Below are 12,657 nucleotides of genomic sequence, written 5' to 3'. Positions count from 1 at the left end.
GTAGCAGACCTAAATATTTGATAGTAATTTTAGCTTGATAGCTCCACACGATACTGAGCATAATAAGAGTCTTGACAGACAAACAACAAGATGATCCTATACAGGTCGAGGTATAGCCAGCATCAAAAGTAGCTGTACACTTTCGTACTTTGTCGTTTTACAGCCACGTACTAAACGCCATGCAAGATTGTCAATGTGTCAATGCAACAGAGTAAAAAAAGTGATCCCCTACTTTTAATGCCGACTATACTTTTGCTGCTGACTGTACAGTCAATAGCATAAGTATATGAGCGGTTGTGGTGCTCAAAATTATAACACCCTCTTATTACCTTGGCAGTAGAATCGCGTGTAGATCATTTTGAACACCGTACCGTTTATTCACTTCAGCAGAGCTGCTGACTGTACGTTAAAAAAGCTACGGTATAGGATGAGTTGGTTAAAATTGCAGTAGTTTAATTAAAATGGCTGACGAAGGAACTAATTAGGTACTGCACCTTTCTAAGTAGGTTCGGGGGGGGGGGGGGTTGTTGGCATTATGTACTCGTAGTTTGTTTGGATCCTACCGGGTTGTTTGGAACTAAGTACAAGTGTATATTAAATTCACCAAATATAGTTAGGATTAAAAATGTAGGTAACAAAAAACATCTTACAGATGTAGTATTTGAGTATAATGTCATCCCATCAAGAAAAGTCGGATCTAAATCGGAATACGGCGGCGCCACCCGAAGTGTCATGAAGAACAATCTGTAATATAAAAGTGAACCGCCAGAACGGGACAAAAAAACGAGACAGAGCAGGATGGCGCTCTACAACACCATTTTGACACGTTTCTCCCAAACGCATTATTTCTCTGGAATTTCAAAGCAATTCGATTGTTTGACCTTGGGAATCGCGAAAAACTTGAGAATGATATTGGGTGTGTATATTTTGTATATTAAGCAAAATAAAATCACAAGTTCGAATTTCGAGCCAAAAACGAGCGATCTATTATCTATGTCAGTGTTGCCATTCAGGGAAAAAGAAATCTATTCATTATCCTGCATTGCAGTCTGTAAAGCTCTTTAGCCATTCATTGCCGCGCGCTAGATTACGCTGGGCTTAGAGTCATTAAATTTGGTATGTAGATAGCTGGATGTCTGAAATAACACAGGCTACTTTTATTCCAATATTCCCACGGGATAGTTGTTCTTAACACAACACCTCAATAAAGATTACGATATACATTTTGGGATTTCCCACGGGAATTTTGTAAAATCCCGGAATTTCAATTGTAACTACCAGATCGAATAGTTTACGCGTGCGAAGCCGCGGGTAAACTCTAGTTTCATAATAGAACTCTGTTATTTAGTAAATCATTATACAGTACAGTCGCGTTCATAAACTTGTTAGCAAAAATTTGATCAAAAATATCTGAACACGACTTTATTGTTAACAAGTTTATGAACTCGACTGTACAGTTGAACAAATTGAATCTTGTCCCAGGGTGGAACCTTTAATAATCAACTAGCTTTTGCCCGTGGAATTCGGTTATCGCGCAATGTTCTCTCGGGAACTGTGAATTTTTCCGAGACAAAAAGTAGCCTATGTCACTCTCTGGCCCATAAACTATCTCTATTTGACGGACAAACATACAAACACACACACTTTCGCGTTTATAATATTAGTATGGATTACTTTACGATTACCTTGACAAAAGTATGAGATGCCAACATGACATACTGTACCATCAGCCAAATATGTGGTATACCACCCTAAAGTTGATAATCGTTTGCATGTCACAAAACAATAATGCCAATAGACGTGTCTGTCAACTAGAAAGTTCGACTTTAGCGACATTTATTTGATAGGGACTTGTTTGAAAATTGATAGACCACTTATTTGGCTGATGGTACATAGCGTGCTAAACTTAGCCATGGATAAGACCGGACGAAATTTATTCGTGATTCGACGACAACACCAAAGTAAATATAATAAAGTTTCCGCACAAACGACATTTTGGCAGGCGTCGATTATCAAGCCATCGACATTTTAAACATAGAGACTTGTGATGTTGAAAATTAACAATACTCTGATATTTTAAACAGTAATATCTCTAAAATGCCTATGGCCTATGGCCTACCTATGGCCTCTCAAACAGATGATCGTGGGTTCAAACCCACAACCCCAAATACAACCAAGAGCTGCGCTGGAACGTTTACCTGTTCAAACCTGCGAAGCTATTCAATAGTGTAGTTCCCAATCCGCATTGGGCCCGCGTGGAAGCTACGCCTTAATAAGCCCTCTCATTCAGGAGGCCTATTCCCAACAGCAGTGAAATGTATCAATACCTTTACCCCCTTATTCATAAACGACAATCAAACCTATTTTAGTTAAAATGCCGCTAAAATTCGTTTGTCCTTATCTGTCACTTCGACATTTGTATTTGTTAGAAAGAGACAAAGCATTTGTTAGTTAACATAGGCTTGTTAAGTTTTATGAATAAGGGGGTTAAACTTTATATATCCTACTAATATTATAAATGTAAAAGTTTGCGAGTGAGTGAGTATGTTTGTTACTTCTTCACGCTGAAACGGCTTGACGGATTTGGATGAAATTTGGCAAAAAGTTAGTTTATAACTTGGATTTAAACATAGGATACATTTTATCTCGTTATTCCCACGGGATAGGGATACAATTTCTAAATAACAACCGCTGGGCTTAGATTCATGAAATTTGGTATGTAGGTGGCTGAACGTCTGGAATAACACATAAGCTACTTCTTATCCCGATATTCCCACGGGATAGGGATAAAATCTCGAAGTAACAACCGCTAGGTTTAGAGTCATGAAATTTGACATGGGTGTTTTAATTTAACGTCAACGAAAACCACGATGTAATTTTAGAGAATTCCCACGAGAATTTAATAAAATCCCGGAATTTCTAATGATTTACGCGTGCGAAGCCGCGGGTAAACGCTAGTATAATATATAATCATAATCTGGGGGTTTTCGGGGATGACAAATCGATCTAGCTTGGACTTATCTCTGGGAAATCGCTTATGATCGAGTTTTAGCCCGAGCAAAGCTCGGTCGCCCAGGTACTATGTATTAAACGCATACGTATATATATACTTTGTTGACTGTCCGGTAAGTCATTTTGATTTCAAAAGCAATAGAAATATTATCCATCATCTAAAAATAGCCCCCTCACCTCGTACAGTGCGTGACATTCTTGTTTACGCACGCGTCTCTTAGCACAATTATTATTGCAACCGCCTGTATTTGGTTTCTATTTAATAGCGATTACCGTCCAATTATCGCCGCGGAGTGTACCGGAGAATTTAGGCGGTTTTTTTTTGGTACATTGTCCAATAATGAGTCGCGTCATACACAGCATGACACTCTTATTACGGGTACATTTGGTTTTCGATTAAAAATACACCAAATTAAGATTGGGTTTTTGGAATATTTTCGTATTTTTTATTTCAATTCCAAATTTTTTTTATGTTACTTTTACGGTCATCCCGTAAAACCTATATCGAAAACACAAACTGAAATATAGATGCACAGAAAAACCAGAAAAATTAGTCCAGCGCTGGGAATCGCACCCAGGTCCTCGGCATTCCGTGCAGCACACGGGGACCTGGGTTCGATTCCCAGCGCTGGTCTTATTTTTCTGGTTTTTCTGTGCATCTATATTTCAGTTTGTGTTTTCGAAAACCCACCAAGTTTTTTTTTCGTTTCCATTAAACTTCGTCATTAACTTTTTTCGAAAATACAAATATTTCTTTCATGCATTTCTATTATAATACACAGCTACACAGACGTTGTTAATAGTTAAATTGTAAAATAAACCAACTTGACAAGTGGCAATGACGTGTCACATAAGAGAGACATCAAAAAATCCACATGCTACCTTCATTTTGCTAAAAATACGTGTGAATTAAAAACGGATTAGTTGTGGCCTTTGAAAAAAACGTCATAAATTAAGGACCTTTGCGCTGTTTTACTGTTAATAATTAAGTATCTCAACTGTTGATATATTTTAAACAGTAAGAGTGAGGCCTTAGAGAAATTAACTTCATTTGGATATGTAGCTTGTAACATTTAAAATTAACGGAAATCAAAAATAACACGGTATAGATGGATAAGTAAGACTGGAACTCGCAGGGGCGTAGGTTCGGTACCTTACGATAATAATATATTTAAAGCTGCAAGCCGTGGTGGCCTAGTGGTTTGACCTATCGCCTCTCAAGCAGAGGATCGTGGGTTCAAACCCCGGCTCGCACCTCTGAGTCTTCCAAATTCACGTGCGAAATCATAGTTTAAATTTACCACGAGCTTTAAAACAACGTGAAGAAACCTGCACGAACCTGCGAAGCAATTCAGGGGTGTGTGTGAAGTTCCCAATCCAGACTGGGCCCGCGCCGCGTGAGTATTACGGCTCAAGCCCTCTCGGTCTGAGAGGAGGCCTGTGCCCAGCAGTATATAGGCTGCAGCAGCAGTAAATAGCAGCGGTGTGTATTTAGCTGACCTGACCTGAACGCTCCCCAGGGTTAGAATTGTAAAGAAGTTCACCCACTAGATGGAGCGAGGAATTGAAGCACAAACATTATTAGGTACTATCGGCTGGACAAATGTTTGTTCAAATATTTGAATAAAAAATTTCAAAGAAACACAAACTAAGTGTTTGCACTAACAACCAACTTGTTTTGCTGCAAGGAAAAACGAGATTATATGCGCGCAAAAAGTATAAACAATCTTCTGGGTTTTAGGTTATTCTGAGAATGATGTCAATATTAACACTCTTTTTAATCCCCAACGCAAAAAGAGGGGTGTTCTAAGTTTAACCGCTACGTGTGTCTGTGTGTGTGTGTCTGTCTGTCTGTGCGGTTTTTTAATTGAAAGCAGGTTTTCTAGCGATGGTTCTTAGACATGTTTTATCAAAATCGGTTCAGCCTTTTTTGAGATATGAAACTTTGAAGTGACAAAGTCGGGAGTTTTCCGTCTTTTCGTTGGTTAGGTTATATTAGCTTGGTATGTACCATCAGCCAAATATGTGGTCTACCACCCTAAAGCTCATAATCGTTTGCATGTTATAAGGGGCTCCTAGACGTGCCATATTTTCACAGCAATATGTGGCCGGCAACTATTGGTGTCACTGTCTAACATGTGAGTAAGAGAGGGACACCAATAGTTGCCTGCCACAAATTGCAGTGAAAATATGGCTCAGGAGCCCCTATAAAACAGTATTGCCAACAGACGTGTCTGTCAACTTGAAAGTTCGACTTTAGCGACATATCCATTTGATAGGAGCTTGTTTAAAAATTGGTAGACCACTTATTTGGCTGATGGTACCTGTATCTATGTAACGGGGGGCCATTGAACGAGATTATCACCTTCTAAGCTATGTAAGCCGTTTCAGGAAGGTGTGGTATGGATATGCGTAGCTGTGAGGTTGCTGTGTGAGGAAGATGCGTTGGCTGAAAGAAAGAGATTCGTTTTGGCCCCATCAGTACCACTACACTACTACTTTGCAGGTGTGGAATAATACGAATCTTTTTTTTCGGGTCTTGGATGTTTAATATGTATTTTCTCAAACATGCTCGAAAATGTATGCGTTAATGTCACGACATGGAGACATGAAGTTTCTCATTTATGGCTCCCTACCACCTCCCTACATAACTTCTTGGCCTAGGCCATGAAGTATGTATGAAAATCCATTATTGTCCGCTGCTCTAACTTTTTAATTTTGCTTACTAACATTAAACTGACAAAGGAAGAAATTACGAACAGCCAACCACCACTACTCTGTAAGCATTTGCGATACTGCGATGCCATGCGATGCGATGCGATGGATGGATGGATGGTTTTTTTTTATTTATTCTCAAAAAAAAAGGTACATAATTTTAGTTACATCACTAATTTCGCCAAACTATGACTATGGATGGATGGATGAAATATTTTCTCACATTGTTTGAGAAAAGCACTACCCCAACCTCGTCCATCAATCCCTTACTTCATGGCCTCTGCAGTAATGTACTATTATTTACATAAGTATGTTTATCCGTTGCCTAGTATCCATAGTACAAACTTTGCTTAGTTTGGGACCAAGATATTTATTTTATATAGAGATATCATATCATTTTCTGACAGCCCAAGCCCAGGCAGCCTGAGGCACTTGTCCCACCGCCGACGATGAGCGAGAAGCGAGTAGAGCGAGTAACAAGAAACGAGTGGGTGAGCAGCGAGAAGCGAGTTTAGTTTTGTCGCTGGGTGTAGGCGAGTGTTCGAGTGCGACGGGCGATTACTCGCTCCACTCGACTCGCTCGAGCGGGGCGGCCGCCAAGCTGACATCGCTGAGCGAGTATCTATAGCTCAGCGAGTTTTATAGCTCTTGTCGCTGCGACAAAAGATTTAAGAGCGAGTTCTCGCCGACAGTGTGAACAGCCAGCGATCAACTATTAATATATGTGTCTCTTTTACTCACACAGGATCTTATATCTTTTGTTCGCTTCTTGAGCGAGAAAATAGTCGATAGCCAATCGTTTCCTCGCCGGCGGTGAGACAACTGCCTAAAGTAGAATGTCATATCATAAAAGAAAATATAACTGAACATGTGTATGATTGAAAGACATGTGACATTATACACGAGACCAAACTGTGCAAACAGTAAATTTAATTATAAACCAATCATATCAATGTACTGCGGTACGGCTCCATGAAATACCTAATGGCTAATTAGCCAAGGGTGTTTAAACAAGCGTGTGTCAGAGCGGAAAAGTGTTTTTCGTTAATTTTTGCATGTAATAAGTAACAAACATCGATATTAGTTATCGATAGAATATATATATATATATATATATATATATATATATATATATATATATATATATACAGTCCTCCACATCGGTTTCGACGACGGCGACCCTGACCAAATATATCCATTGTATAAAACTTTGCAAAAACAAATTATAATAACAAAGAAAAACACTTATTTTCTAGCGTCCGCTCTAATATGGCTCGCTAGAGCTCGTAAGGAGCTTGCATCATCTTGCCACATGCAACAATAACACATCTATACCTTGACAAGTTCGTAGGGCAACATTCACATCACTGGGCATAGACAAGTCGGTGTCAATGTCAGTTGACCGCATTTGTTTACAAGATTGTCTGATTCCATTGAAATAGACTATATACTCGTTATTCCTCGGTTACTGCACAGCAATTTGTATGGAATGGACACACTTTTTAATGACTAACCCCCTTATTCATAAAACTTAACAAGCCTATGTTAACTAAGAAATGCTTTGTCCCTTTCTAACAAATACAAATGTCGAAGTGACAGATAAGGAAAAACGAATTTTAGCGGCATTTTAACTAAAATAGGTTTGATTGTCGTTTATGAATAAGGGGGTAAATCTTTCGATTGCGTTGACTTAGAAGTTTGATTTTTCACCGCTTCAACGGTCAGCAGACCTGGGGGGGCTACTATGAAATTTGAAAATCGAAGTTCGCATCGTACCGTCCCTCTCACTGTTGTATTAAATAACATAAGGATGAGCGAGATGGCAAGATACGAAGTCCGAATTTTGCACTTTATAGTAAAGGTGTCCATACCGTACACCATACTAGGTACCAGATGTTAGACTAACATCTAGTCTAACATCTAGTCTAACATCTAGACTAACATCTAGACTAACATCTAGACTAACATCTAGACTAACATCTAGACTAACATCTAGACTAACATCTAGACTAACATCTAGACTAACATCTAGACTAACATCTAGACTAACATCTAGACTAACATCTAGACTAACATCTAGACTAACATCTAGACTAACATCTAGACTAACATCTAGACTAACATCTTGTAGTATGGTGTACGGTTGTGTTGCTCTGAAGATGAGCTCTGGTTGACTTCAAAATCAAAACGCGTCGGTGTAGTGTGGTGATGGAGATAGACGGGTTTGTGTGTGTTCATACAGTGTGGAGGTGGATGAACTGCATGAACACGCATATTTTGCATAAACTTCTTTAGCTATCATATGGTCGCGGGTGAGCAAAGAAATTCTTTTAGTTCTTTGGTTCAAATTACCTTTGTTGTGTGAAAACGTAGTTTGCTCGTTTATCTCATTATATCATTAGAAATAGATAAAAATGGCGGAAGAAACTAGCGCCCTTGGCAAGAGCTCAAATTCTAAGTTGATAAGATACGCGTCAATACAAATCCGCGATTAGAATAACATAAAGTTGGAAAACCCGCGACTTTGTCACTTCAAAGTTTAATACTTATCTCCCAAACGTTTGATGAAACATTTCTAAGAACCATCGCTTAAAAACCTGATTTCAAATAAAAAAATCCGTATTCAAATCGGTACACCCGTTTAAAAGTTGCGGTGCCACAGACAGACACACATAGCGGTCAAACTTATAACACCTCTCTTTTTGGGTCGAGGGTTAAAAAACAACAAAGAAAATCACTTTCACACAAAAACACATGGAAATGGCCATTCGTTTGTCGAGCTACGACGCCACAGACAGAAATTGGCGTCAAATATACAACAACCAACACCCCTCTTATTGCACAGGGGGTTAAAAAGGTTTAGGGAACCTTCGATACGGAACTCTCAAAATGTTTTTTTCTTTGCGTCATCCATCAGCTAGTAAAATGAACCGACACAGTTTGCAGTGGTGACACACAGACATTCAGTTTTTATTAGGATAAGCCCGAGATTGTATGACAAACATGTAAAAACTTCAACCAATATTTTGTCAGAAACTTATCACCGGCTTATTTCACTGGCTCATTGTCTTAGAGAATAAACAAATAGAGTGACGATCAAAAGATACTCATTAAAATAGTAGATTGTACAACTAAGAACATAAAACGAGCCATTTTACCCGAGACGTTCATATAGCCACCCGAGCCGGTCCGTCGAGGGCGGATAGACACGTCGAGGGGAAAATGGGTTTAATGCTCGAGTTTTACACCCTGCTTTTCGCTTCGATGGCGAGGAAATTAAATAGCAACAGTGGAAACAATTGTTCACTTACTATGTACCTTTTATTGTCCACGCATTACTGTTATAATTATAAATTTTTAGTTTTATTGATCAATTTTGTTTAAATAAATATTTAAAAAATATATCGAAACTTCCTTGTTTGTGGCTCTTTACACATAGCCTTTTTATTAGCTTAGACGAAGATTTTACTTTATGCACTAGAGCATAACAAGTCATTTTATGTCGCCTAGATCCAGCTACTTACGAGCATGAGAAGTGAAAAAGTTATTTTCATACAAATTGCCGTAACCGAAAAACCTATGGTACTGTCGAACTAACTGATTCATGCACCAGGGTGGAACCTTTGTGCTATTAATATCATGTTGACATCCCATACTTTTGTCAAGGAAATACATGAATCAGTTTGTTCGACTGCACTTCCATTTGTCATAGAAACTTGAAACCACATTACACCACATTACAGTGGCCACTGTTATGTGGTCAAAACGTCAAGGTAAATATAACTCGTGTGTATAGCGTGATAAGTCCTAGTGGTATTTTGACCTAAAAATGTGTACGGAACTCCTGGTGCGCGAGTCCCGTTCACTCTTGGCCGGTTCTTTTGTAAACATGTGTCATTTTACTGTATTGCTTAGTTCCCCTACGTCGCGCACTTCACTGAATCATTGTGGACATAATAAGACAGAAATTGTCTGAGTTTATTCTCATGATGATGCACTTGGACACTTTATCAATATTGTAACAGATCACCTGGATTATTCTGCATAAATACATAACGAATGATATTGTAACGGATAACTCACGTCTCAAACCGAGTTTAGCTCGACATGTTTCGGGCTATTTCGTAGCCCTTCTTCTCAGGAGCACGCGACTCGGCGGCTGCCGCAACACGCTACGCGCCACCGCTCTGCTCGCGCGACTACCCGACGAAACTAACCCCGTCCCCCCCGACACTATCCGTAGTATCGATAGTATTTCTTAATTTTTCTGTTCAATACAATCGATAGTATTGCACGAAAAGAGATATCGATACTATCGATTACTATCGCTTTTGCTCAAACTATCGATAGTCTATCGAAACACCATCGATCGGCAACACTACTCGATATTAGGTAGGTATATCCCGTTGTTGAAATAGGTGCCTGCCCTGCCTTTCTTACCTTGTATAGCGTGAGGGGACAGACACCACAATAGAGAAATTTCTGTCCAGACGGGTGCCTATAAAAATTACTCTCAAACAAACAATCAGAGTTTGCATTCAGTTACTAATTTGTCTTTTTAAAAGAAATCTTATCAGGAAAAAATCTGATTTAGAAAAAACGTGGGTGTCATGTTTTTTTTTCAAGAAAATGAAAAAAAAAGGGTTTTTTTTTCAACTTAAATCACTATTAAAATTTTGATGCAAAACTTAAGCGTTAAGTATTAAAAATAAAAAAATCACCGCGTATATTTTATGCCCTTATCTGGAAACTTCGATGCGCGAATCCAACTCGGTCCTTTTTTTTTTATTCGACTGGATGGCAAACGAGCAAATGGGTCTCCTGATGGTGAGAGAGCACCACCGCCCATAAACATCTGCACGTTGCCAACCTAAAGGCCTAAGATGGGATGCCTCAAGTGCCAGTAATTTAACCGGCTGTCTTACTCTCCGCGCCGAAACACAACAGTGCAAGCACTGCGCTTCACGGCAGGATTAGCGAGCAAGATGGTGGTAGCAATCCGGGCGGCCCTTGCACAAGGTCCTACCACCTGCAAACACTGCTGCTCTTGGCGGGTCTCTATTATAACTTATTATCATTTTACCATGGCCCCTATTTTCAATCCTACAATTGAATTGATCCTACAGGTTGGGGGGGGGGGGGGCTTGCTTCGAACAGGTCTTCGTGGCGTTCTACCATCTTCAGATCGATTGGCACTTTTGAAGAGAACCGCTTGACAGCACTCGATCTCAAACGCCAAATTTTAAAAGACAGACCCAAGCCCTCCTATACTTATACATACAATTCACAAGGCCAACTCTATTGTGCACCCTGCGATAGAGTTTTCAAGACTAAGTTTGGTCTAGCGAGCCATATTAGAGCGGACGATAGAAAATAAGTGTTTTTCTTTGTTATTATAATTTGTTTTTGCAAAGTTTTATACAATGGATATATTTAGTCAGGGTCGCCGTCATCGAAACCGATGTGGAGGACTATATATATATTCTATCGATAACTAATATCGATGTTTGTTACTTATTACAGGTACACGCAAAAATAAACGAAAAACACTTTTCCGCTGTGACACACGCTTGTTTAAACACCCTTGGCTAATTAGCCATTAGGTATTTCATGGAGCCGTGCCGCAGTAAATTGATATGATTGGTTTATAATTAAACTTACTGTTTGCACAGTTTGGTCTCGTGTATAATGTCACATGTCTTTCAATCATACACATGTTCAGTTATATCTTCGTTTATGATATGACATTCTACTTTAGGCTGCCTGGGCTTGGGCTGTCAGAAAATGATATGATTATCTCTATATAAAATAAATATCTTGGTCCCAAACTAAGCAAAGCTTGTACTATAAGACGGAGAGCGGACTGCAAACTTTCGTAACTACTTGATAACGCAATGAAACGCACAATAGTTTCCCATAAAACTGATGCTGAGTCCGAATTTGATAGTCTGCCGCGGTGGAACTTGCCGAAAGTACCAAAAAAATAGTCACTTCCGGTGCGAAAAAAGGGGTGTCATTTAACCCATCTGATACTGAAATAATAGTCATGGCATAAGCTAGGAATTTACTGGTAGATACAGAAAAGCAAAATATGTCAGCATTTTGCAGTGCTTGGCAGACGCTCTCAAAGGCGACCACCAGGACCCCTAAATATACCCATCTGATACCAGCATCAAACCAATGAGGGCTATCGCGTATGAATTCGCCACTAGAGGCGCTAGTGTAGCGTGAGGTCTCCGAAATGTCAAATCTCATAGTTTTTGGGTGAGCTACGCGGGTTCGTTTATAATTAGAATAGTTTTGTGAATATTTTACAATATCTGAAATTAATTATGGCAATTATGCGTTCCGGGGCAATGAATGTCTGTGTTTTGAGACAGTTTTGTCTTTCGGAAACCTTTGTCCTCCCTTTTTCCCGAACAAAACGGGGACTATGAAACACTGTGACATGCTCGATATTTTATGGTACGGTTTTAAGGTGTATTAAATATGATTTTAATCTAAACTTTGTTTTCACGCCCATAATAACAGACACTGAAAGCCATACTTAAAAACCTCACGCAACAGCGCGCCATCTAGTGAGACAAAAAACGATAGCCCTCATTCCAGCCATTCAGGGAAATTGCTAAAGACCCTTGTGAGTTACCTTTAAAATTAACCGAAGCCGCCTCGCGCCGTCTCGGCCACATCCGCCAAACTGCACTATTAAAAACAATATACAAAACAAACAATCGTGAATCCTTCAAAGGACAGTATCAACAGGCAAATCAACGACGCCTCGGTACCGCGTCGAGCAATACACTAAAAGAGCACGCCATGGGTGCTGGTGCTGTTAATTCGTCAAAACAATTGTAAGTACAGTATTTAACATATGTATTGTGCGATGTTTGTGTGGACAGGTGTGTATGGGACACGCGGATTGCTATGTGG

General features: G+C 39.4%; 1 protein-coding gene across 1 annotated transcript in view; it reads right to left on the bottom strand.

Moving 5' to 3' along the window:
• Nucleotides 1-12,454, bottom strand: part of Ae2 (anion exchange protein Ae2) — a 130,972-nt gene extending 118,518 nt beyond the window's left edge. Inside the window, exon 1 of the mRNA XM_074101310.1 lies at nucleotides 12,374-12,454. The gene's annotated coding sequence lies outside the window, so the exon portion shown is untranslated. The remainder of the gene's footprint in view (nucleotides 1-12,373) is intronic.
• Between the last annotated feature and the right edge of the window lie 203 nt (nucleotides 12,455-12,657).

Source organism: Choristoneura fumiferana, chromosome Z (assembly GCF_025370935.1).
Source record: "Choristoneura fumiferana chromosome Z, NRCan_CFum_1, whole genome shotgun sequence".
Classification (NCBI taxonomy): domain Eukaryota; kingdom Metazoa; phylum Arthropoda; class Insecta; order Lepidoptera; family Tortricidae; genus Choristoneura; species Choristoneura fumiferana.
This window is presented reverse-complemented; position numbering and strand designations above follow the sequence as displayed.